Source organism: Pteronotus mesoamericanus, unplaced genomic scaffold (assembly GCF_021234165.1).
Source record: "Pteronotus mesoamericanus isolate MK-2021 breed Mesoamerican mustached bat unplaced genomic scaffold, CSHL_Meso_final contig_180, whole genome shotgun sequence".
Lineage (NCBI taxonomy): Eukaryota > Metazoa > Chordata > Mammalia > Chiroptera > Mormoopidae > Pteronotus > Pteronotus mesoamericanus.
Window position 1 is genome coordinate 6,721,524 of NW_026555076.1, and position 25,880 is coordinate 6,747,403.

The 25,880-nt window shown below is 35.7% G+C and overlaps 1 non-coding gene across 1 annotated transcript; it reads right to left on the reverse strand.

Moving 5' to 3' along the window:
* Positions 1-5,588: 5,588 nt before the first annotated feature.
* LOC129065558 (small Cajal body-specific RNA 6) lies at positions 5,589-5,836 on the reverse strand. The gene has a single exon (XR_008528600.1). It is a non-coding gene; the product is annotated as a small Cajal body-specific RNA 6 (non-coding RNA).
* Between the last annotated feature and the right edge of the window lie 20,044 nt (positions 5,837-25,880).

Sequence of the window (25,880 nt, forward strand, 5' to 3'; positions counted from 1 at the left end):
ATGCTAACCTGGATAATATTGTCTCACGATTCACAGTTCTACTCATTTTTTTCAGTCTTTTGTCTCTTTCATTTTAGATAGTTTCTATTTACTTAAATTCTCTGATTTTTTTCATCTGTAGTCTCCATTCTTATCTTTATTAATTCCAGTATACTTATAATTTTAGATATATATTTTTAATATCTAGAAACTCATTTTTGTTTTATATTTGTTATAGCTTGTTTCATATAATTCATATTTATTTCATTTTATATATTTAATTTTTCTCTTCATTGGCCATGTTTTTTCTGACTTCCTAAAGCTTTTAAGCATATAGCATCCCTGTCTTCTATTGTCATTTCTGTGCTGATTCTAATGAAATTGTGTTTCTCTTAGTTATGGATTACATTTCCTTGATACCAGCTTTGTTGGTTATTATTATTTATTATTATTATTATTCAGGCTGACTTTTCAGATTTTAAAGTCTGTTGCTGGATTGACAGAGTTTTTAAATAGTGTTTGATGTTGTCTTACATTCAGAGAAGTTTCTTCGAATTAGTTTAGTCATGTTTTAAAGATTTTATTTATGTTTGGAGAGAGGGGAAGGGAGGGAAAGAGAGAGAAACATCAGTATGTGTTTGCCTCTTGCACACCCCCTACTGGGGACCTGACCCGCAACCCAGGCATGTGCCCTAACTGGGAATCAAACCAGTGACCATTTTGTTTGCGGGCTGGCACTGAATACACTGAGCCACAACAGCAAGGGCTGTTTAATAATTTTAAAGATTGTTTTCCACTTTGTTATTACTGGGTCTGAGTAGTTTTCATTCAAAAGGTCTGTCAATCTTCTACAAAGCTTACATAACTCTGAAGATTCTGCCGAAGCATTATTTGGTTTTTTACCTCTGAGCTATATAAACATAATATTCCCAGTTATGTGTGAGCTTTGTTGATTGCTTTGCCTACTGCTTTCCTGGGCCCTGAGTCACCTCTGGGAATGTTTAAGCTTATAGATTCCTGTTCTTTTTCTGAAAGTTATTCTGGGTCTGGCTTCATGAAATTGTACCCCACACTTGCATAGGTTGATAATCATGAAAAGAGTCAAAGAAACTCTATAAAAATATCTTGAGCTCTTCCTCATACTCCTGTTTTCTCTGGTACACTGTTCTCAAAATTCAAACTGCTTTATTCTACATGAACTTCAATCTCTGTCTTCCCACCTCAGAGTGACATAAGACCAACCTTGCTTTACAAACCCTGACCTGCTTTGCATCCTCAGGATCTTTGCTCCATTCTTGAAGCTGGAAAGCTAAGAAATCATGGGGCTCACCTTGTCTGCTTCCATTCTCTCAGGGATCACAGCCCTGTTCTACCTTTTTCTCATTTGTGAAAATAATTGTATAATTGTGTTTAGTTTTATAGTTATGTATGGAAATGGATGCTGGCTTTTGTCTGTGGCACATGTCTTCACAGGCTAGCCAAAGTTTCTTTGCATTGTGACTAATTTACAAAAGTAACAAATAAGAAAAGGCAAATCCTAAAATGCAAGCACTCTTTAAGCCTCTTGGGTCATTTTTGCTACTATCCCATTGGCCTTTGCAAATCACATGGTGAAGCTCAGAGTTAATGAATGAAAGATTACACAAGAAAATGGATAGGGAGCATGGTAATTTATTAGGGGCCATTATAATATCAATCACACAAAGTTTATGATCAATTACAACAGCTGAGTAACCAGTAGCAGGGGTTGTTATTAATGTGCTCCAAAAAAGAGATCACATCCGGAACAACAGCTGCAGTGGAAGACGCCACTTGGTATAATGTATACCAATTTACTTTTTTCTTCCAACACCCATCTCTCTTTAGCAGGCATTGAAAAGAGTTAAATGAAGGTGTAATGGGAATTCCCACTTCTGCATTTTCAAATTTTTATTGAATTTATTGGGACGACATTGGTTTGCAAAACCATGTAGGTCTCAAGGGTGCAACTCAATAAAGCATCAGTAAAACACTGCGTCATGTGCCCATCATACCCCGGCAAGGTATCTTTCTGTCCCAGTCTGCCTTTTCGACCACCTCACCCTACCTGCCCCTCACTTCCTTTTCCCTCTGGCTATCACCACACTGTTGTCTCTGCCTGTGTGTGCGCGCGTATCCCTTCACCTTTCATCCAGTCCCTCAACAGCCCTCCCCTCTGACAAATGTCAATCTGTTCCATGTGTCCATGACTCTGTTTCTGATTTGTTTGTCAGTTTATTTTGTTCATTCGATTTAACATAAAAGTGAAATCATACAGTATTTGTCTTTCTCTGACTGGCCTAAGTCACTTAGCATAATAACCTCCAGGGCCATCCATGCTGTTGCCAAAGGTAAGATTTCCTTTTGCAACTGATGTTCAGACTTTTGAGGGTGGCAATAATCTCTTCAATACCACAAAGGATGTAGTTTTGCATCTGGCTTATAACTTTTATAAAACAATCCATGGCCTTTCAATATTCATTCCTAGTACCACAACACTCACTCCCAATATCAAGGAGCAAAGGAGAGATGCTCCCATTTGTGGAATGTAATTATTTTAACTATGAATATATAGGAAGAAACTAGGAATATATATGAAAACAAGATGGGCTTATGGACCCCCTAGAGCCATGGAACTACAGGCTTAGGTCAAAACCCACTTCTTACCTAAACACAATGTGTATTCATTTTGAGCAGTAAGTGGATCCCAGTGCCATGATGGATTCAAAGCCTCAGCATTAACATGAGATTGAAGTGCTGTACAACAATCCGTAGGATTCCCGCGGGAAGATTTAGGGCACGCATTTATGTTTTTATCATACGGATGTTCTTCCAGATTCAATTGCTGCCTTTTATTTCAGGAACTCTGATTCTGCAATTAGTCCCCAATCTTGGAATGGAACAAATTCAGTGACTTTATTACAATGGCTCAAGTGAGGCTTATTCTCCAAAGAACTAGATTTTTTTTTCTTTTGTTAAAATGTACATAACATAAATTTTACCCTTTTATCTACTTTAAAGTCAATGGTATCATGTACATTCACATTATTTTTGCACCATTAGTACCATTCATCTCCAGAAATTTTGTCATCTTTCCAAGCTGAAATTTCATATCCGCTAATGATAACGATCAATTTCTCCCTCAAACAGCCCCTCTTAACTACCATTCTACCTTCTGCCTCTGTGAATTGGATGGTGGGTACACCTCACATAAGTGAAGGCTTAGGTCTTCTCAGGTATTTTCTGGGCACAACTTTTCCTTGAGCCTGTGCGTGTGTGTTTCTCCCCTGACTCTATTTTGTGTATGTATGTATGTATGTATGTATGCATGCATGCATGCATGTATTTTTTTGTTGTTCAGTTACAGTTGTCCCCATTTTTCCCCCATTACTCTCCCTTGCCCTGCCACTCCCCACCTTCCATTTTCAATATTCCCCCACCGTTGTTTTTGTCCATAGGTTCTTTATACACATTCTTTGGCTTGACCCTTCTACTTCTTTGCCCCATTATCCCCCTCCCTTCTCCCCTCTGGTTTCTGTCAGTTTGCTCTTTATTTCCATGCCCCTGGTTCAATTTTGCTCCTTTGTTTCGTTAATTAGGTTCCGCTTACAGGTGGGATCATATGGCATTTGTTTTTCACCTCCTGGCTTATTTCACTGAGCATAATGCTCTCTAGTTCCATCCATGCTGTCATGAAGGATAGGGGTTCCTTCTTTCTGCTGTGTAGTATTCCATTGTGTAAATGTACCACAGTTTTTGTACAGCTGCTTCTAAATGTCTTAATTTTTCTCAGGGTCTTACCCTTGCTTTTTCTCAGGGCTTTAGTAATCTCTTACCCCAGACATCTGTGGGTCTGTGTTTCCCTTGTAATGCCAGTTGCTTCCCATAGCTTCTCTTAGCATGAAACTTGAATGTACCATTTTTTAGCATCTGAACTCTAAAGGAGGTATCAAAGTCCAATCACACAGGCAGCACCTGTGTAGACAAGTTAGAGTGTCACAAATTCTGTTTGTTGTGCTCTCTCTAGTCCCTGTAAAGGGACTGGAGACTGAATTGCTCTTTTCCCCACACCATATTGCCCATGCTAAGAAAGGAGTAGAATGAGAGTGAGGAAAAACACCACAAAATTTCCTGCCTTTTTGAAAGGGGCTTTTTATTCTTTGTGCATTGCCTTGGTTGCTGTAGATCTTTGACCAATTTGTAGAACTATTATGAAGTTACTGTAGTCGGTCTCCAGTTGTTTATTCAATGTTTCCATGGGGAAGGAGAGCTTGGAGCTTCATATCTGCCATCTTGCTGGTATCATTCTTTCTAGACTTAGATATAAATTATTGTAACTGTTAATTCAGATCAAATAGAATTTAATTAGCCCTCCTCTCTATATTGCTCATAGAAGCTCTGTAATCAATTAGTTCATTAAAAATGGATTTAATTTTATCAGTCTCAATTACTTTTCCAGACTACTGCTTCTTACAGTAAACTGCGGAATTCTTCCATGGGCAGGTAATGTTGCTACTGTCTGCCCTCCCATCATTTCATTCAGCATCTTTCCCCTTCATCTCTGTAGGACAGAAAACAGCTATTAGAGTTATTTTAAAGAATTCTTACTCTCCTTTCCTCAGCAGACTTCTCGGTACCTCGACGAAGGGACTGTCTTCAAGCGGCACTGGGATAACCTTTAGAGGATGTTTAAGAAGGTAGTATGATAAATCCACTTAACATTGTCTTCTTACGTGGGTTTGGATTCCTAACTCTATGTTTCACCAAGAGCTTTGTGGCATCACATCTTAATCTCATGTCATCCATGGTAGGACTTTGTCAGCTGCTTCAGATAGAATGTTGCATTCAGAATATGTGGCCACAGACCGATAAAATCACCAGAATAAAAACAAAATTATGTTCATCCTTCTCTGGTAAAGTGCCATAGAAATTTAACTTGGTTTTTGCCTAGTTAAAATTATAAATATGTTGCCTTCATTTTGATTTTGTAGTGGGTCCTTAATAAAAACCTCTTGGTCTTTATGTGAGAGAAAAATTAAGCTTGTTTATTATTTACAGTTATGTGGGTTATCTGTCACTCTCATATGAACCTAATATAATTTCTTATAAAATTTCTACATAAAACACACTTGCCATTATTTGTAAAAATTTCTCAAGTGATTACATTAAATTTTGAAAGCCAATTTTTAAACTTTAAGTGTTGTTAAAAATAAACTAAATTACCTTAAAATATAAATCTCATATTTTTAACATGACTGATTCTTTTAAATTCTTCAAATATTAAAGTATGTTCAAAATTGCAATAACAAGTATTACAAATTTACTCTTTTACTTAGAATTCTTTTACTTAAAACTATTCTGAAACTCAACACCTTGAAATTAATTAATTCTGCCTATGACTTTTAATCCTGTTGTTAAAATGTTGCTGTATTTATAGCCATAATTATTTTTATATCCTCTAAGACATTCATAATATCATTTCAATATTTTTGTAGGGTTTCAAGAAAATAAGGTAACTCTCAGGCTCACCTGGGTTATCTATCAGATACAGAATATCTTTCACTGGGCTTTTTTTTTTTTCCCCAATTAGAGGTCTCAGCTTGAGAGTCAGATCCGAGCCTCAGATACCTTACTCACAGCAACCATGTCCCTTTGAGATTGGCTGTAGGATGTCAACCACATGTCCTCCCCAGGCTCACCAAGAAGCACAGACCTGGGACATCACCTGGTGTCAGCTGTCCTTTGCCCATCAAAACACTACGGGAGCCTGATGGGAGCAAGGCAGCTGGACCGTTGGGCTTTTCATGATGACATACATTCTTAGAGGTGTAATCATACTTTCTCTGTATTAGAAAAGGTTTCATGTACTACAACATTGCAATCTCTTCTACAGTGTATCTTCCTATTTTTCCTATTTTTTTTTGTCTTGCCCAAATACTGAATTATGATTATGAGGACAAAATTAACCATTTAGTGCCTGTTTTGTAGACTGCCCTCTTCCTATATGACATCAAATGGAGGTTAATCTCTCAATTCTTATCCATTTGCATAGAAAAAATTATATAATTTTTTAACAATTTATGTTTTTGCTTATAAACTTTTGACTCACTGTAACTTACAAAGGTTTTAGGTAGAAATTCACATGACATGAAGAAAAAATTCAAGTTTTTCCAATAACATGGCAGGTATTGTAAACTGTTTAAATCTATGCCCACTTTCAGTAAATGAGAAAAACAAAAAGAAAATTCTAAATTATTTTAATAACATCTTAAATTCCACAATGAGTGATACGACTAAAAAATTACTAGTTTAGAAATATTTTTCTCCCTAGTTTCAGATTTTAAAACACTTTAAGAGGAATGTAGGTCATATCCTCCTTCTTAGAATTGCTGCCTTAAAATGTGTAAAGGCTGCTTTCATATCTCTGGAAATGTTTCATTTTTTTTCCCCTCCAGGGTGATACCCACGGTTCTTTCAAGCATTCTGAAAGGTTTTAAGTATCATTCTTGTCCTAAGATTTAAAGGTACACTGCAAATACACTCTTTTCTTTTTGTGAAAAAGAAAACAAATACACTTTGTATTAAAATTTACCCTGAAATCTGCCATGAAGTCTTAAGGCAAATATAAACATTTAAAGCCTGAGTACTAGGCAAGATTTGGACCATTCTACAAGGAAAAACAATTAAATGCTATGTGAAAGAATGGAATATCTTTGTGAGAAAGTGTAGAACGAGAAAAGTAAGTTGAGAAATGTGTCCTAAAGAATTGAGAAAAAACTCTGAAGGACAGGTTGAAAAGAAGGAACATATCACGTAAACAAAGATGGAAATTGCATTTCAAACAGGAAGGTGTGTTCAGAAAACTTAAATGCAGAACTATGCATACTTAAGTGTACTTGTAAAGTTGACATTTGGTGTCAAGTTGCCATTAAGTTGAACATGGGAGGGGAAGGGAGGGGAGAGACAGAAGAAAGAAAGAAAGAAAGAAAGAAAGAAAGAAAGAAAGAAAGAAAGAAAGAAAGAAAGAAAGAAAGAAAGAGAGAGAGAGAGAGAGAGAAAGAAAGAAAGAAAGAAAGAGAGAGAGAGAGAGAAAGAAAGAAAGAAAGAAAGAAAGGAAGAGAGAGAGAGAGAAAGAAAGAAAGAAAGAGAGAGAAAAAGAGAGAGAAAGAGAGAGAGAGAGAGAGAGAGAGAGAGAGGAAGAAAAAAGAAAAAAGAAAATCCATTTGTATCCATTTACTTTTATTTCTGATACATTTAATCCCACATCCACCCCAGCCCCAGACAAAATATACTTAATATTTTGCTGTCAGTTGTTTGTTCCAGAGCCAAATCTTATGCCCCTGCTTTCATTTTTAGGTATTCTAACAGATGGAGATCTTTCTATTTTTCTTTTTGTTAATTGAAAGATGATATTCAGATTTCTCTCCTAATGATTCATGTACCAGGAGCATTTCCATTATTAGAAAACAAAGAAATAGAAACACTATTGTTCTTAAGCAAGAAATGTTTTATTATTTCATTTATGAAATATGTATTGAATATATTTAAATGTATATAATTTTTAGACTCAAATATACATATACTTTTGTAACTGCAATTCTAGTGAAAAACTATTCACTCAATATTAATGAAGAAAATAAAAATAAGATCTTTGATTTTTCCATAGTTAAAAACTTCATTATAATTTTGTTTATGGGATCTGTCATAATTAATAATAATAATATACCATGAATTTGTCTAGCTAAACAGATTTTGTAATCAAGTTACTTACATTTATATGTAAATCCTTAGCTTCAAAAAGCAACCCTGGAGATCATTAAGACCAAACTATTCATTTTCAAGAATAAATTAAATAAAAAAAAAGAACATGGAAAATACTGTGTTCTGTGCCTCTTAGTAACTAAATTGTAAACTGGCCTGACACATCGCTCCTTGTACTCCAAATTTTGTGATTTTTCACTGCAAGTGACACCAATAATATAAACAAATTTGTGATTTTTTTTTGGTTACTACACAAATGTTCATTTGATGACTCAGCAAAACCTTAATTCTACCATCCTATTTTAGAGATAGATAAATTAAGATTTACAAAAAAGAAGCTAACAATTTAATCAATTATAATAAAATGGAAACAAAAATGCATGGGGGTTGACTTTATTTGCTAGAGCACTTTTCATCGACAAAATGGTTTTAATTACAGAGGAGCAGTTTCAAAAGAATGGAAATATTTAAATGATGCACTTGTTTTTCTACACCTGCTAACAGGTGCTAATATTTGTTTGGATTTTCTGAATAAAGATTTCTGTGGCCAAAGTCTCATTATCATAAAACCCAAGATCAAAAAGACTATGAAATATTGAGGCTGATTTAGTTTTCAGATGCAAAGCAGCAGCTGGATTAAAGCACAAGGCTACTGGAAAAACCCTGAGAGAAACAACTGACATCTCTAGTCATGGGATGTGCTCTCAGACAATGCGCAGACTGATTGGACACACGAAAATGGAACATTCATCATGTTCTTATTCTAATAAGTTTCATCTCAGAAAACTGATGTGTGGCAAGCTGCAGCAGGTTATTCTTTTACTCAACAAAGAAAAAAAGAAGGTAATTGATACTTGGAAGTCATAGGTAGAAATAAATTGCTTTTGCTGAGATTATACTTTTTAAATAACAGCATTTATACAAGTTTTTAGTCCAAGTAAAGTTTTTCTACAACATTTTGTGTATATATATATGAAGATATATGCATATATGTATATAAATATGTGTGTGTGTATTCACTTATAGAAAAGAAGAAAAAAGGAAGGAATGAAGGAAGGAAGGAAAGAAGGAAGGAAGGGAGGGAGGAAGGAAGGAAGGAAGGAAGGAAAAAAAGAAGGAAAATCACAAAACCAGTCATTGATATATTACCCTAATAATCTCACAAATGTTGTTTTTCATATTATATGTATTTTACTTTACAGAAGAGTGCAAATTCACAATAAAAACTGATTTACATATCCATATGTATCTGTAAGTTTATGGGAGGCAGCAAAGGGAAATCTGAGCTAATTTTGAAAATGTAAAACACCAAAGCAATTCAAACAAAGAATATTTTTTAAAAATGAGATGAGATTGATATACTCTCAGCTTTGATAAACATCCAATATAAGAAAAAACTATTGAAGGATAAATACATTATGTGACAAGAGTTACTAATTACACTCGCTGTTATAAAAATGCATTTTTTTTTACGACATGTTCATCATTGAATTCTAAGATTTTTTTTCTCTCAAAGCAGGGATAGTTCTATTAAGCTATGGAATATCCTAGGGAAAAAAAATTACACATTTTGTTTGTAGAGAGAGAGAAAGAAAAGAAGAAGGAGAAGGAGGAAGGAGAAAGAGGAGGAGGGGGAGGGGGAGGGGGAAAGGAAGGAAGAGAAAACAAAGCTGTTCAATGTAATGCCAGACTCCAGTGTTGTTGTTTTCCCTCCCCCCTCCTCCCCTCCCTCTCCCTCCCTCCTCTGCCCTCTCCCCTCCTCTCCCTTCTCTTCCTCCTGTTCTTCTTCTTCCTCCTCTTCTTGTTCCTCCTCCTCCTCTTCCTCCTCCTTCTTTCTTCTCTTTTAATTTAAAATAAGATAACCAAAGGATGGTTTATATAAGGAAGTAAGGTAAGTTTAGTATGTGAGAAATACTATGATAGAATTGTACAGCAAGGAGGAAGAAGATTGGCCAAATACAACAGCTATAATTGCTAAAATTTTAATGGGTATATATGAGGGTAGGATAAGTATCAATTATTTTTACTAGCATTGATTAATAATATGAGGACCACAATAAAGAAGATTGACTTAGAGGCTATTCCTAAATTTTATAAGCATAAGATTGTCTTTTTTTTTCCTTCATTAGCTATTGTATTCATGCTCCAAATAATACTTAGTAATTGTTTTTGCATTATTTCTTAAATACATATTTTAAAACATTAAATAGTATGTAGTCTTTATAGGAAAAATAGAAAATGCTATGAAGTGCAGGTTTTTAAATAAAATTACTAATTAACCACCTACAGAGTATCACTATTAAAATGTGTTTGCATACCTCCACAGCTATTATTCTCTTCAATTAGCAATGATTAAAAGTCCACATAGTAAATACCCTGTTTTCCTCTATTTAATTTTTTCCTCACTTGTAATTTTTTTAAGTTACCTTCACCATAAACTAATAATATGTAAAAACCTTTGAAGCTGTGGCTGGCCATAAATAGCATACTTTGATCAAACAATGAATATTTTTTGAAAAACTATACACATATCTCAGTTATTTTTCTATGCCAGGGTTATCCAGTAGAAATAAAATGTAAATACAGCCACATTAAAAAAGAAGAAAGATTTCAAATAAACAATCTAATCTTATATCTCAAGTAACTAGAAAAAGAACAAACTAAAGGAAATGTAGAATAGAAAAACAATTAAAAATTAATTAAACTAAGCTTTTAAAAAATAAACAAAAATGACAAACCCTTAGGTAGACTAATCAGAAAACAAAACGAGGAGATTCAAAATCATAAACAGAGTGGGGAAACATTACAAATGACACCACAGAAATTAAAAAGATCATAAAGGAATATGGAAAAAAAATTACATGCCAATAAATTGAACAACCTAGAATAAATGAATAAGTTCCTAAAACATAAAATTTACTAAGACTGAATCATGAAGAAATAGAATCTCTGAACAGACCAATAACAAATGAGGTGATTGAATAAGTAATCTAAAATTTCCCAACAAAAAAAAGTCTAGGACTAGATAGATTCACAAGTGAATTCAATCAAGCATTTAAAGAATTAACACCAATACTTCTTAACTCTTCCCAAAATGGAAAACCAGGGAATACTTCCAAACTCATTTTATGAGATCAGAATCACCCTAATACTAAAACCAGACAAAGAACATCTCAAAGATAGAACACTATAGAGCAATATCCCTGATGAATATAAATGTAAAATCCGCAATGAAATATTAGCAAACTAAATTCAACAGCACATTAGAAGGATCATGCACCATAACCAAAAGTGATGTATCTCTGGGGTGCAAGGACAGTAAACACATGCAAATCAATCAATGTAATACAACAGATTAACATAATGAAAGAATAAAATTACATAATCATTTCAAAAATGCAGAAAAAACATTTAACATTATTGAACACGCTTTTATGTTGTAATACAAACTGTAAATAAATTAGGTACAGAAGAAAGTTACCTCACAGAGTAAAGACTATATATGAAAAACAAACAAACAAACAAAACATTTTTATCTAGGATCTGGAATAAGTCAAATATACTCATTCTTACCACATCTATTCATCATGTACTCAAAGCCATAGCTAGAACAATTAGGCCAGAAAACAGAAAGTGTCCAAATTAGAAAAGAAGTAAAATAATTATTGCTGTTTACAGATGACTTGATTTTTACATGTAGAAAAATCTAAAGATATCGCTCTCTCTCACACAAACACACACATACTGTTAGAACTAAAATAAAAATTCAGTAAAGTTGTAGGGCACAAGAGCAACATTCAAATATCAGTTGCATTTTTATACATCAACAATTAACTACTCAAAAAGATATTAAAATTTTCATGTATGTTATTTCAATTACATCAAAAAGAATAAAGTAGTTACAAATAAATATAACCAAGAATGTGAAAGACATGTACACTGAAAATTATAAAATACCAGGAAAAGAAATTAAAACAGATACAGACAAATGCAAAGACATCCTGTGTTCATGGGTTAGAAAAATTAATATTGTTAAAATGCTCATACAACTCAAAAGGGATCTACAAATTCAATGCAATTCCTATCAATTTCATTGACATTTATTTTACAAAAATAGGGAATACACAATTCTAAAATTCATATGGAATCTCAAATAGCCAAAGCAATCTTGAGAGAGAAAGAACAATGTTGGAGACATCATAGTTCCTAATTTCATAATATATCACAAAACTGCAGCAATTAAAAAAGTATGGCACCAGGATGAAAACAGTCATATAAATCAATGAAATGAAACAGGGAGTCCAGAAATAAACCCACATATTTTTGTCAGCTAATTTTTGACAGGGTGCTAAGAAAACACAATGGGGAAAGGATACTCTCCTTAGTAAATGACATTAAGAAAACTGGATATATACATGCAAAGAATGAAGTTGAACTCATACCACACAAACATCAACTCAAAAAGGAGTAAACATAAACACAAGACAGTCTCTGTCTTCAATAAGGATGACAAAGAAAAATAAAAAAAACAAACAAACAAAAAACCATGAGAAACCAACGTAAGATAATCATGGCAGATAGTTACCAGGTTAAAGCTGTTTCTTCAGCCTTGGCTGACATGGCTCAGTGGATTGAGAGCTGGTCTGCAAATCAACGGGTTGCCAGTTCAATTCCCATTCAGGGCACCTGCCTGGGTTGCAGGCCAAGCCCCCAGTAAGAGGCACATGAGAGGCAACCACGCATTGATGTTTCTCTACCTCTCTTTCTTCCCCTCTGTCTAATATATATACAGAGAGAGAGAGAGAAAGTATGCTTAAAAGAAATTAAAGCTAAAATATAGAACAACCACCAAAAAAAAGAGCTGTTTCTTTAGCTTTGATAATAAATCTCAGATAAGGCCATAGTACTTACATAAAGATTTATATAATGAAGAAACATGTATAAAGGACCCACGGACAAAGCCAAGTGGGGAAGGATTAAGGGTGGGAGGTGAGAGGTGGGAAGTTGAGGTGGGTGGGAAGGGGGAAAGTGGTGGTGGGAAAATGGAGCCTGCTGTACTTGAACAACAATAAGTATAAAATAAATAAAACAAGAAAAAGAAAAATAAAGTTACATTTTTAAAAAAAGAAGAAAGAAAAATGGGCTATAAAATATTCTGTAGGAGAAAGATCCACTCAGACACAAATTTAGTTCAATGTTCCTGGGTGTGGGAGGAGAGAAGACATTTAATACTTTTCTTTTTATTTTGGGTAGTATGTTTTTTATTTTTTACTATTGTTTTTCATTTTTTTTTTACTGTGATTCTATTAGAGATGTCCCAATTCCCCCCCTTTACCTTCCTCTACCCGGCCGGCCCTGGCTCCCACAGTCAAGGGGGGAAACGGCTAGTCAAAGAACATCTATAGATGACCCATGGGCACGGACAATGGTGTAGGAATTGACTGTGAGCCATTTAGTATTTTTTTAAAGGAGTGGGAAAGTCCAGCAATGTGCTGGATGCAATAGAAAGTGGATGAGTTGAGAAAAAATACTAAAGGCCTGTTAAACAAGGCCTTAGCACTCAAGGTAAGATGTTTGGATTTTACTCTATTTGTCATGAGAGTCACAGAGAAGCATAAGCAGGGGAATGATACGACCTGCATTCTGGTTCAGGGAAAAAACAAAACAAAACACTGGCTGTTAAATAATGAATGTGCTACAGTGTGCAGAGTGGGAAAGTAGATGTGGGTAGCTTTAACAACAGGAGTTCATTGTCTCACTATTGTGGAGGTTAGAAATTTAACATTAAGGTGTAGGCAAGTTGGTTCCTTTTGAGGGCCTCTTCCCTTGGCTCGCGGACGGCCACGTGTTTGGTGTTGCCCATCACCCTCCCCGTGTCCATACCCTGACGTGCTCTTCTTATGAGGATGTCAGTCGTACTGGGTCACAGGCCACTCAAAGGGCTTTATTTTATTCAGTGACTTTTTTTAAAAGCACTATCCCAAAATACAGTCACATTCTTAGGAACTGGGGAGTTGGGACTTTCATACATGAATTTTGGGGGAGATATGTTTCAGCCTATAAAGACAATCAATAAATATTTCAAAGGTGCATCTACAGAGATGACCACAAAAAGCTAAAAATGGAACTGCCTTTTGACCGAGTGACTGCACTGCTGGGACTATACCCTAAGAACCCTGAAACGCCAATTTAAAAGAACCTGTGCACCCCAATGTTCATAGCAGCACAATTTACAACAGCCAAGTGCTGGAAGCAACCTAAGTGTCCTTCAATAAATGAGTGGATCAAAAAACTATGTTACATTTATACAATGAAATACTATGCTGCAGAAAGAAAGAAAGAGCTCCTACCTTTCGCAACAGCATGGATGGAACTGGAGAGCATTATGCTAAGTGAAATGATCCAGGGGGTGAAAGATAAATAACATATGATCTCATCTACAAGTGAAAGTTAATCAACAAAACAAACAAGCAAGGAAAATATAACCAGCAACATTGAAAGAAAAAAGACACCAACGGAATCAAGAGGGAAGGTGGGGTTGGGCAGGGAAAGGGAAGGGAAGGGTCAAGTCAAGAAACATATATAAAGAACCCATGGACAAAGCCAAAGTGGGGAAGGATTGAGGGAAGGGGGGGGGGGGCAGGGGAAAGTGGGGGTGGGAAAATGGAAACAAATGTATTTAAACAATACAAAATAAAATAAATAAATAAGAATCCTATCACAAATCAAAGAATAAGTAGAAAAAAACAAAAAATAAAAATGAAAAACAAAGATGCTGCATGGATCACAATTTGGCAAATAAAGGCATCCTAATAAGAAGAATGTGTATTTACTTTCTGGTCAAATTGCATCATTAATCATCCCCAAATATATTTTCTGTTTACTCACATATATACTTCCTCATTTCTATCAACTTAACAAAATTCTACCTGTCTTTCAAGGCCTGATTCAACATTGTATGTCCTCTTCTTAGCAAGATTTGAGTTGAGACCTAAATTGCAACAGAAAGAATTTATCAAACTCCCCAGCACATCGCTTCCTCCCTCATGCCTCTTCCATTTTCTCTCTCTCTCCTTTTTTCCTTCCTCTCTGTTTTTATCTCTTCCCTTTTCTCTTCCTTCCTCACTTCTCTCCCTTTCACTTTTACTTTCACATTATACTCCTCTAATATCTTCTGTTTCTGGGTCATAGATATTATGTATCAATTATAAATAATTTGCCTAAAAAATTAAAATACTATAATTGCCCTGGCTGGTGTGGCTTAGCGGATTGAGCACCAGCCTGTGAGCTAAAGGGTCGTTGGTTCGATTCCCAGCGCAGGGCACATGCCTGGGTTGTAGGCCAGGTCCCTGGTAGGGGGCGTGCGAGATGTAACCACACATTGATGTTTCTCTCCTTCTCTTCCCCTCTCTAAAAATAAATAAATAAAATTTATTTTAAAAAAAGAAAGGATCAAATTCAGGGCATATTTTTTTAAAAAATTAAAATACTATAATTACTATATGTGGCCTGATTTAAATCCAGCAAACGATTAAGGAATGGTTTTTGATTTCTCATTTTAAAGTTATAGGCTTGACAGAAATGTCAAGAGGGGCTCTCACCTTGTTTGCTTAATATGTCAAAAAGGAATAGGAGATTCTCTCTCTTTCTCTCTCTCTCTCTCATGGAACTGCAAGACAACTGAGAATAATTTGTTATCAATTCAACTGCTGGATCCTTGACTTCTTACACACAGGTGAAATGAAAAGATGGTTATGGAAGTAATTAAAACTAATGAAGACTTATTTTTTTAAGTGATGTTTGAAGTGGAAGTTAACCAGGAATTGATTGATGCATTAACAGACTGGATAAATCATTCATTTGTTCATTCAAAAATTCTTAATGAGAAAATTCTCTGAGCCAAAAACTAGAGATATAGCAGAGAACAAAAGATAGAACTTTACCTTCATAAAATTTAAATTGATTGAAACTTACAGGGAAATTAATGAATAAGAGCATTGAAATTAAAAATAATAGTGTTATGAAGGAAATAAGCATGTTGATTATATAAAGGAGTATTTGGTGAGAGAGAGAGTAGTCAGAAACTGGTCTCCAAGAAGCTGACATTTATAGACACTGCTTCTGTATGACTGAATCAATTAGATATTTTCCATGTGTAGAAACTTGCCTCTATAACCAAAATAAGCGAAAAACTCGCAGCAGTGTACAATAATATGCTTTTACTTAACTCAGAAATCTGTGACAGTTGGGAGTCAAAAGATCTGGGGGTCTGTGCGCGGGGCGGGGGGCGTTGGTTAGAAGAAGTAGACATCACTCCATGTCTCTTATCCTCCTGAGACTGAGTAAGCAAACACTCACAAGCACATTTCTAGCTTATACCCAATTCTGTGTAATGACATCCAGCTTTTCAAAGTAACGTTGTGGAGCTCCATGACCAGGACTGAATAATTACACTTCTCCAAAGATGAGGGGGATGGTGTAAATATTTCTAAACAACAATCTAACCTACCATATAAATGGGAAAAGAATAAAATTTTAGAGAATCTTTTATCCCCACACAAAGGCAATCAATGTGTAACTTTCAGTCCGCCTTTGCAATTTTACCTGCTACTTTACTACATGGAGTAAATGCGTGTAGATAATGTCCTCACAAGAAGCAGGGAACACACACCACGTGAAACCACAGGCACCAATGGGGCTAGAGTTTGGGTACATAGAACTATTCCTATAGGACTATTTCTTGGTCGCATTCCTGGGCAGATCGCAAGAGCACAGCAGTTTTCCTCCATCAATGCAAGAATTGACTTTAGCCAAGTTAGTCCTTCCAACTACTTCAAAAATTTTAAATTTGTAATGAGGTTAAGTTGATACTGTGAATTTTTCTAACCATGTATTCTATTGTCATCCATTCTTCCTTAGTGATAAGATACTAATACTTATTTGACAAATATTTTTAAGTATTATTGGATGTGAACTGAGAAATGACTGACTTTTGGTGATATATTAATATTCCAAACAATCTGTAATATAATTTGTGACACTGAATAGCTGAAATAAGTAATTGCTAATATTAAGGGATTTCTTGTAATTTTAAGGGTGTTAATATGAGGCATTAATTGTAAAGTTTCATTGCAAATAACTTAATGGCTTTAAAACCGAGCTAATTAGTTGTATAATATGCTAGTAAAGAAAATGTACAGATTTAAGTGTCGGTTAGTATTTTGTTTTTAAAGGTGACATCTCAAAAGAGGCGTTTGTAATCTATTGTTACTGAGCACCAAGGACTCAGGTTCCATATATTCAAAGCAAAGCTACACTACTCATGTTGCGGGAAAACAGACCCAGGGTTCGGGGAACGGAGGAAGCCTTTATTCACGCGCGGGGGCTCCGAGGAGGCGGTGTCCAAATTCTGAGCCCCGAACTGGGGTTAGGCCGGGGTTTATAAGCCTTAGCGTTGGGCGGGAAAAGGATCCGCCTGTCCGGGGCTGGGAGGGGGCGCGGAAGTAGATCGTAAAGGTCCGCCCTTTGCCTGAGGGCTTATTGCAGCTGGCGGCGGTTCCTGGGCTAAACAGATTTACAGAAGCGAGAGCAGAGCTGGTTAATAGCATCGGGCTTTCTGGTTTTTGGTTTTCTTCCCCTCCACACTGTATTAGCAGTATTTATAAGATATTGTTCAAGTGATTTTTAGCTGTCAAGTTTACCTATTCCAAGTTCCATTGTAGGGATCCAGACCCGAGTCAGGTAGATAGTTGTAGTTTCAATTCATGCCACAAGAGGGTAGTCTTTCATCAGAAAAATTGTAATGTTTCTGTTTTCCTTTGTATCTGCATTACACTATTAAGATTAAAATTTTAGAAACTTTGTCAATTGAAATTAGAACTTATAACCTATAATTTTTATAACTGCCAGTATTTAAATCTTTTTTTTTCTATGAGAGTATAGATAAAAGGAAATATGCGGGGATGAACCCATATACACTAATAACTATAAAATGCTATTTTAGTAGTTAGGATCTCTTCTCTAAATAAGTAATATTTTTCCAAGTACAACCACTTTTCAAAGGATAGTGTATTTGTGGAAGCTGTGGGGAGGGAAAAAAGCACAGGATCTCAAGTCATACACGGATCCCATTCATTTGGGTAAATTATCTTCTCTCTTTAGACTAAATCTACACATGTTATTTTTCCACTAATTGAAATATGTGATTGTTTTAATTTGTATTCTGCTTAAGTGCTTGGTTTAAAATATTTACCAAGATCAGTACCAGAAAAAAACCTATATTCTGTTGTCTTTAAATTTGCGTAGTCCAGTGTATGAAATATCTATTGCAATATAAAATGGAAACAAATTCTCATCCCAGATTTATTACTAAGTAACCAAGAAGTATATTTTATGAAATCTAGTGTATTCTGATTCCCTCAGTTACTTCATCTGTAAGATGAAGAGCTTGAATATGCGTACTTGGACATGGTCCCTTGACTTTTTTTTCTGTTCTCTTCTTTATTGATATATCCCTTTGACACTGTGTAGAAAACCCTAAAGAGCAAAAGTTAATTCATGCTAAACCTGATTCAGCTTTATTCTGGCATTGCTTTGATAAGGATATTGTTTCTCTGTAGAGCAGATTTAAATGTCAACTGATTTCAAACTGCTAATGTTTAAAAGTCCCTTGTTTTACTTTATTTTTTCACCATTCCTTAAACTTCTCACTCAGATAATGAAAGGACTTAGGAATGCAGACTTTCGATCAAAGATAAAACGAGAGCTTGACAATTGCTTGCTTCTTGGCTCAAAACCCATCCCAAGAATTGTATGTAGTGCGAACAATGGAGCAAATCATGGTACTCTCTGTGATGCCAGCTTCCAAACTTACTCAAATGCTATAGTTAGCACACTAAACAATGAGTTTCTTTTCAGGAAAAGTTGGATAAGAGGACTGCATACAGGGACTGTCTGGGTGGGACATGCAACACCCCATATTTACAAAAAATTGGGGCAACAGTTTCAGGGACTGTCTTCTTTAGCAAGTGTGTTATCCACAGAAGACTGTGGGAGAATGACATTTGCAGCCCTAGGGACACAATTCTTCAGTCACAAATGTGCATATAGCTGGGCTTTGCCACTGGAGCTTCAAAACAGTATCTCAAACTCAATTCTAATTAGCAATAAAAGAGCTATTGACTTGGAATGATGTTGTTGCACAGGTGTGTTGCTGCTGGAAAAGCCATTCCACCACTCAGCTCAACAATGTGCATATGTTCATCTTGTTTGACTTGGTTTATGATTATATGCACTGGAGCTGCCAAATAAATTGTTTTCAAAATGTTAACTACTTTATGCAGAGGAATGGTTTGCTCTCTTTTTAGTATATGGCTCTGCTTCATTCATTAGGTAATTTTCGTCCTTTAAATTTCCCCAATGACAATCCCTCACTCCCTGTGAGGGAAGAGAATGGTGAGAAGAAACTCTTTATGAGATAGAAATTTAGCTTCTCAGACCTATTCCTCTTATTCCTTAAGGCTAAAGAGACAAAGACAGAAAAGTGAAGGAAGGAATATAGGAATGTGACATCAGGCAGGCTGGTAACACCATCCTAACACACCCTGTGGACTCACAGAATGAGAAGTAGATGCTAATGAGCAGGGATTTACATACATTGGTTTTCCTCACTGACAGTAACAATGGGGGGTAAAGAAACTATTGCCACACCTTTTGTTACCGAACAAATAGACCCATGGGGGGAGGGGTGCCCAGATGCTATTACAGAAACATCACCCCCCTTCCCTAGGGTCCCTCGGTTGTAGGTCCTCAGCACCATCCACTGCGTCGCCGCGATCTCCAGCTTTTAATCCATAACCATGTGGCCCCTTCTCCTGGCCCACTAGCAAGAGTCCTTTCTCCCCTCGTTCTTCCCGCGTGGTCTTCACATGGTTTCCCAGAGTCTGTGTCCCTTTGTCTCTCTTGCAGGTCCCAGTCTCTCCTCTTTCTCTCCCAGTTACATTCTGCATTAAGTCTTTTAAACCTTCCTGATTAGCTTTGGTGATATGCAAAATAACCCTTTTTGCATATGAGGAATGAAGCTATCCTGTTATTGACATGCAAAATGACTCTCAAGGGCCCTGCTCTAGGCTCCCATCCCCCCATGGCGGCCCGCCCTGGGGTGGGGAAAATATATTTTTCTTGAACAACCCAATCTCTGGACCCCATTACAAATACCCTTTGGGAGGGGCTCTGGCTGTGCCCCGTTACACTTTCAGCCATTTTCCTCACCAACAGGCAAAAGGCTAAGCACCTGAGAAAGCGAACTAATGTATAACTACTTCTAGCTATATGCCAGGTGCTCAATTATAGCCTCAATACAACTCTAAGAGTTGGTGCCATTATCTCCATTGGTCAAATGTGGAAACAAAAACTTAAGAGAACTTGAATAATTTGTTATTATTAGTACCAGAGTATAAATTTAAATCTAAGTATGTGTTATTCCAAGATCAAGTATCTCAAATAGTTTTTCAAGGACCCTAAATTGCTTCTCAAAAATAACCAACCAACCCTCACTGACCTATTCTCATCTTTTCATACTTTGCTTCTTTGTGTAGAAATCTTTAAGGGCATTTTTCTTTTGTTACTGATCAACATAGCACATTCTTTGCCAGTGAAGACCATTCCTGAATCAGGCCACCTCAGTTTGGATTATGTCTCTTTCTCAATAATATGTTTTCCTTTCTTTTTCTTGCCAAGAGAAATAAAAAATGTTTCATGAATATTCAGAGAGATGTTCTGATAGCTACTATCATTCACCTATAGAACAATATTGTGTGAAAGTAAGGACTTAGAGCTTTCTGAAAATCACTGAAACTGTGGGAATGCAATTAAAGACACCTAACTCATCGAATTAACATTCGGAATGCCTGACCCCTTCCTTTTGCCTTGGGCATCAGAGCGGTAGTCTTCTTCAGTGGCAGTTTGCACTTTGCTTGGGTGCTTGTAAAATATGGCATTTACATTCTAAAAAAAATGGAACAAATACAGTTTCTTAAAAATGTTTTAGTACTTTTAAAGAAAACCACATGTGTTGTGGAGAATGGACTTAGAAAATCTTTTGTTCAATTTGGATCATTGTTTAGGTATTCAACATTAAAGAATCTTCAGTGCTTCTCCAAAGGATGTAATTTTTGCCTAAAAGTTTGGAAGAAATATGGCTCCTTTATATTTACCAGTAAACAACTATCATTATAGAACCTCCATAGAGAAAGATTTTTTTCTCTAATCATTAATCATATATTCATTAAACTACAAGATATAACTAAAATGTTTAAGGATATATACACACATACACACAAAACACAGGTTAGCGTTTAACATTATAAAGGCCTGAGGTCCAACATACCTTCTAACTAAGCAAAGGCTCTTTGTTAAGGTGGGGGGAACCACCAATTTTCTAAGGAGTTAACAGGAGTATCAAGCAGATCTTAGCAAAAAATAAAAATGTAGTTAAGAGAGTTGTATCCTCATCCAATGGTTCTAAACTTCCATTCGATATCTGAGTAGCTTTGTAAAATGCTGAGTCCTTCCAGGTTTAACTCCCAGAATGGGAACTTTGAGACTGACCCTGGCCAGGTATATCTCAGTTGTTTACAGCATCATTGCTATACATCAGGGTCGTGAGTTCCATCCCTCTGGTCAAGGCACAGACAAGAATCAACCAATGAATGCATCAATAAGTGGAACAACAAATCAGTGTTTCACTCTCTCCTACTTTCTCTCTCTATCTCTAAAATCAATAAAAAAATTACTGAGTACTGGGTTCCATCCCAAGAAAACCCTATGTCATTATCTCGTACTATATTCTGGGAGTTAAAAATCCCAAGTAATTGTAATGTGTAGACAGTGAGGACCACTGACTAAGCCTGTGTTCTGTGGCAGTCAAGACTTTTGTTTCTCCCACGACACTTGCCGCAGCTGGAGAGCATCTTAGACTTTCCCTAAAGTACATTCAAATGCTGGAGAGACATCCCTCTCCCTATCTCTTATCACGTGGTAAAACAATTCTGACACATGGTTTGACTGACTAGTGAGAAAGCGTCCAAGACTCTTGGAGTTGGAGGCTTTCAGTCCTGCAGGAACAACGAAAAGATCAAAAATGCCTGATTGACTGCACTCACATCTGTCTCAGAATCACTCCTCAGTTTCATTTTCTGTCTCAGGCTCAGACTGGTTTGTTGTAAATTTCACTATAAATTCCAATGGTTTCATTCACCTGCTTGTTCATTTGACTGAGTGTTCTCTCTCATGATGCAATGTAATCTATGAGAGCAAGAACTTTTTAAATTTCTAGGAACCCAGCGCATTGCCTACCACAAAACCATCTTCCAATAAGAACACTTTGTTTGCATAAATTAAAAAAAAATTACATGAAAGAGTGGTAAACTAAGAGACAATAGGTAGAGAGGCGGCCTTTCCAGAAGAATGCAGAACTCTGAGTACCTTCTGACCTGTACACATTTGAAACAGGAGTTACAACAGTGACAGAAAGGAGGAGTTGCAAGGGTAGACCCTGAGGAAATCTGCTTCTACAGGTGAGAATTTACCGTACCCTATGAGACTGTGAGGATTAAGTTTCAGATTTAATATGTGTTCTTTTAATGTGTTCTGATTTAAGTAGCAGGTGGTTGAGGCTATTACTTTTGCTTTAGCAAAATTCATGAGGAAGAAAAGTCAACCCTGCAGGTAAAACACTAGGATCAAGATATAGTCCTTTAGCATCTCTCCCAAGCAAGAGAATGGGCTTAGGATATTCAATAGACCCTCCTGATGAGTCAGACTCTGGCACTTAGGGTCTAATGCTGTCATAGATATTTTTCTTGGGGTTTTAAATGGCAAGAATTTCCACAGTAGAGGTATTTTTCTTAATATCCCAATACATAATATATGAAAAGAATTTTAAAAAAATAACATTATTAAGTAGTGAGTGGTAGAGCTGTTGAATGAGTATGTGTGTGTGTGCTGTGTGTTGGTGTATCAGTGTATACATATATGTATACATAATTTTGTTTTGATTTATAAGTATCATATTTACCTATAAATGTATGTGTATATAAAATTATGTATGTGTATGTGTGTATATTTATATCACATATATAATTAATTCTGATATACCATGAATTTTCATATGTTATTTTTTATTCATACTACACAAATGAGGGAACCAAAATTAAAAAATATTTAACTTTATTCTTTGATGTTACTTAGTTTACAAGCCAGAATATTTGCTCAGAACTTTAATTATAGTCTCACTATGGTATGTCACAGTGTCTTTGTTTGAAGATTTGTGAAGGGAAATGACTCAAAATACATTTTATGAAGATCTGTCAAATCCTCAATTGATAGACAGTGGTAATATAAAAAAAAAAATTACTGCATACCCATTTACATAGTCTACTTTCCCAGAAATAAATCCAGATAAACATAATAATTTTAGGCCCCGGCTGGTGTGGCTCCGTGGACTGAGAACCAAAGCGTTGCTGGTTCTATTCCCAGTTCAGGGACATCCCTGGGTTGCAGCCCAGGTCCCCAGTAGGGGATACACAAAAGGTAACCACACATTGATGTTTCTCTACCTCACTTTCTCCTCCCCTTCTCTAAAAATAAATAAAATAAGTAAAATCTTTAAAAAAAACATAATAATTTTAGGTTTAATCTTTTTGATAATAAAGAAATATCTAAGAGCAAGAAATAGTTAAAAATCCACTCTGGCTGTGGCTCAGTGGGTTGGGTACTAGCCTGTGAATGAAAGGGTTGCCGATTTGATTCCCAGTCAGGGCACATGCCTGGGTTGTGGGCCAGGTCCCCAGTCGGGGGCACGTGAGAGGCAACCACACATTGATGTTTCTCTCCCTCCCTTTCTCCCTCCCTTCCTCTCTGTCTAAAAAAAAAAAAAAAAAAAATCTTAAAAAAAAGAGTTAAAATTCCCATGAGCTTTACATGTGGCATCATATAAAACATTTTATATGTTTTATTACTGTAAATTTTGTTCATTATAGTAGAATATAAAAGTTAAGGAAGCAAAGGATATTTTATGCTTAAGAAACACTTACACTACTATATTAAGGATGCCTCACACAGGCAAATGAGTAGTTCCTGGGCAGCACTATGATCCACTTGTGAACCTGTCAGCTTCTCTTCTTTTAAAAATTCCCTTTCATCAAATTTTACTTGAAGTTTAAGATGAGGTAATTTCATGTTGATTTCAAGTATTTGTTACATCATAATATAGCTACTATAATTTTGCTTATTTTTTAAAACCATAATTTCCATATTCACTTTAAAGAATGTGTACTTTAATTAGTGTAAATATTCTTTCAAAGTAATATTAGAATAAAAAAATAGTGTGTAGTTTATCATATGACAAAAAATTATATATATAGGCACAGCCTAAAATAGCCATGGATGATTGGATGATATCAGTTTATCACCTATAAAATAATATTGAAAAATGAGTTTAGAATAGTCAATATTTAGCTTTAGATTTTTGTGAAACATTTGTTATGATGTGGGCACAATGCTGCAGATGAAGCAGGTCAGGGAGCTATGAGACTTGTACAGTGACTCTTTATACAGATGGCAGCATAGGATGTGGACTTCGTGTGCCTGTGTGGCTCTTGCCCAAACTAATGACATGCCAGGCAGTTACCTAAGGCTGTGAGCCTTTTTGGCATGGAACAGCTCCCTTCCATCTGGGTTATATCAACAATGAAATTATGGGCTTGCTTGCTAGAGGAACTAAGCTGATATAGAGAGGGGGATAATTTCCCTGTTTTCCCTCTTAGTTCTCTGACTGGTGAAATAATTAAAATGATCTAAGACAGATTAACAGGAGAAAATAATCAAATCTTATTAACTATGTACATATAGGGGTGCCATAAGAATACGGAACCAGAAGACAGGGCAGTTACAGTGTACATGCCCTGCTGAGCTAAGGAGAATGGAGGTTTGTGCTTTGGGACTTCAAGGGGCAGAAAGGCAATTTACGTGAAGATAGAAAGCAAACATTTGTTTACCAATTTGCTAGGCCATCTTTAACAATAGAATGAAGAGAGGACTTTGCTCAAAAGGGCTTTGCTGGGTTCCTCCTTGTCCATCACACACTAGTTATGTTAAACTCTAGTTGCCTGTGGTGGTATCTCCCTTTATGGAGAAAATTTTCTATCTAAATTATTTTAGGCAGTTGGGAGAACATGGAAGGTGAAAGATTTTACTGAGTCTTTTATTTCTTAAAAATAACCATCTTAAATATTCAATACCTGAAAAGACATGTTTTGGGGTGGCAAACTCTGTTTCTCCTCAGTGGTATTGAGAAGCTGCTATCAGATAATTACATGTTTAGCAACATCCTAAAATAGTTTTACTTTTATATGCTCAAGAATATTTCCAGATACTACTGAGCAAGTAGGTACACATTTTTACACACACACGCATATATACACACATATCACATATATGTATGTTAGCACACATATAATTTTGATTTAAATTTATATGTTGCAAATGTAAATTAAATAGCCACAAATGTAAAATGATTCCATTTTGTGAAGCACAGAATTTATACAATCCTTGGAACTCTCTTAAAAACCATATAAAATCATAAACACATAGATAAGAAGGAATACTCATGTAAAAAGAATAATTCACAATGATTTGCAAATTTTATAAAACTAACAATACAGATATCAAAATATCAAGAAACATACATTTTTTATTAACTTACTTCCTGACACTCATATATAATTTTTTTGATCCTGGTGTTTTTGCCATCATACTTTTTGATCATGTCGTTTTATGACAATCATTTTGTAATACTCTCTCAAAGAACTGAAAGGCAATGGATCCCTCTTCCAGCATAGTTTGTTGAAACTTATTTTCTGTTATTTTGGTTGAGATATATAATACATGTGACTTTACATGATATGTACTTACTATTTGTAGTATTGTGCAAGGGTTACCTTACATACTCTAAAATTTTAAAATTTCTATTTTGTGTGATCCCCTCCTCACCCCAACTGCAGGTGTTATGGTATATATCTAATTCTTAAAGCTGTATTTTCAGGCATACTCCTGAAAAGGGA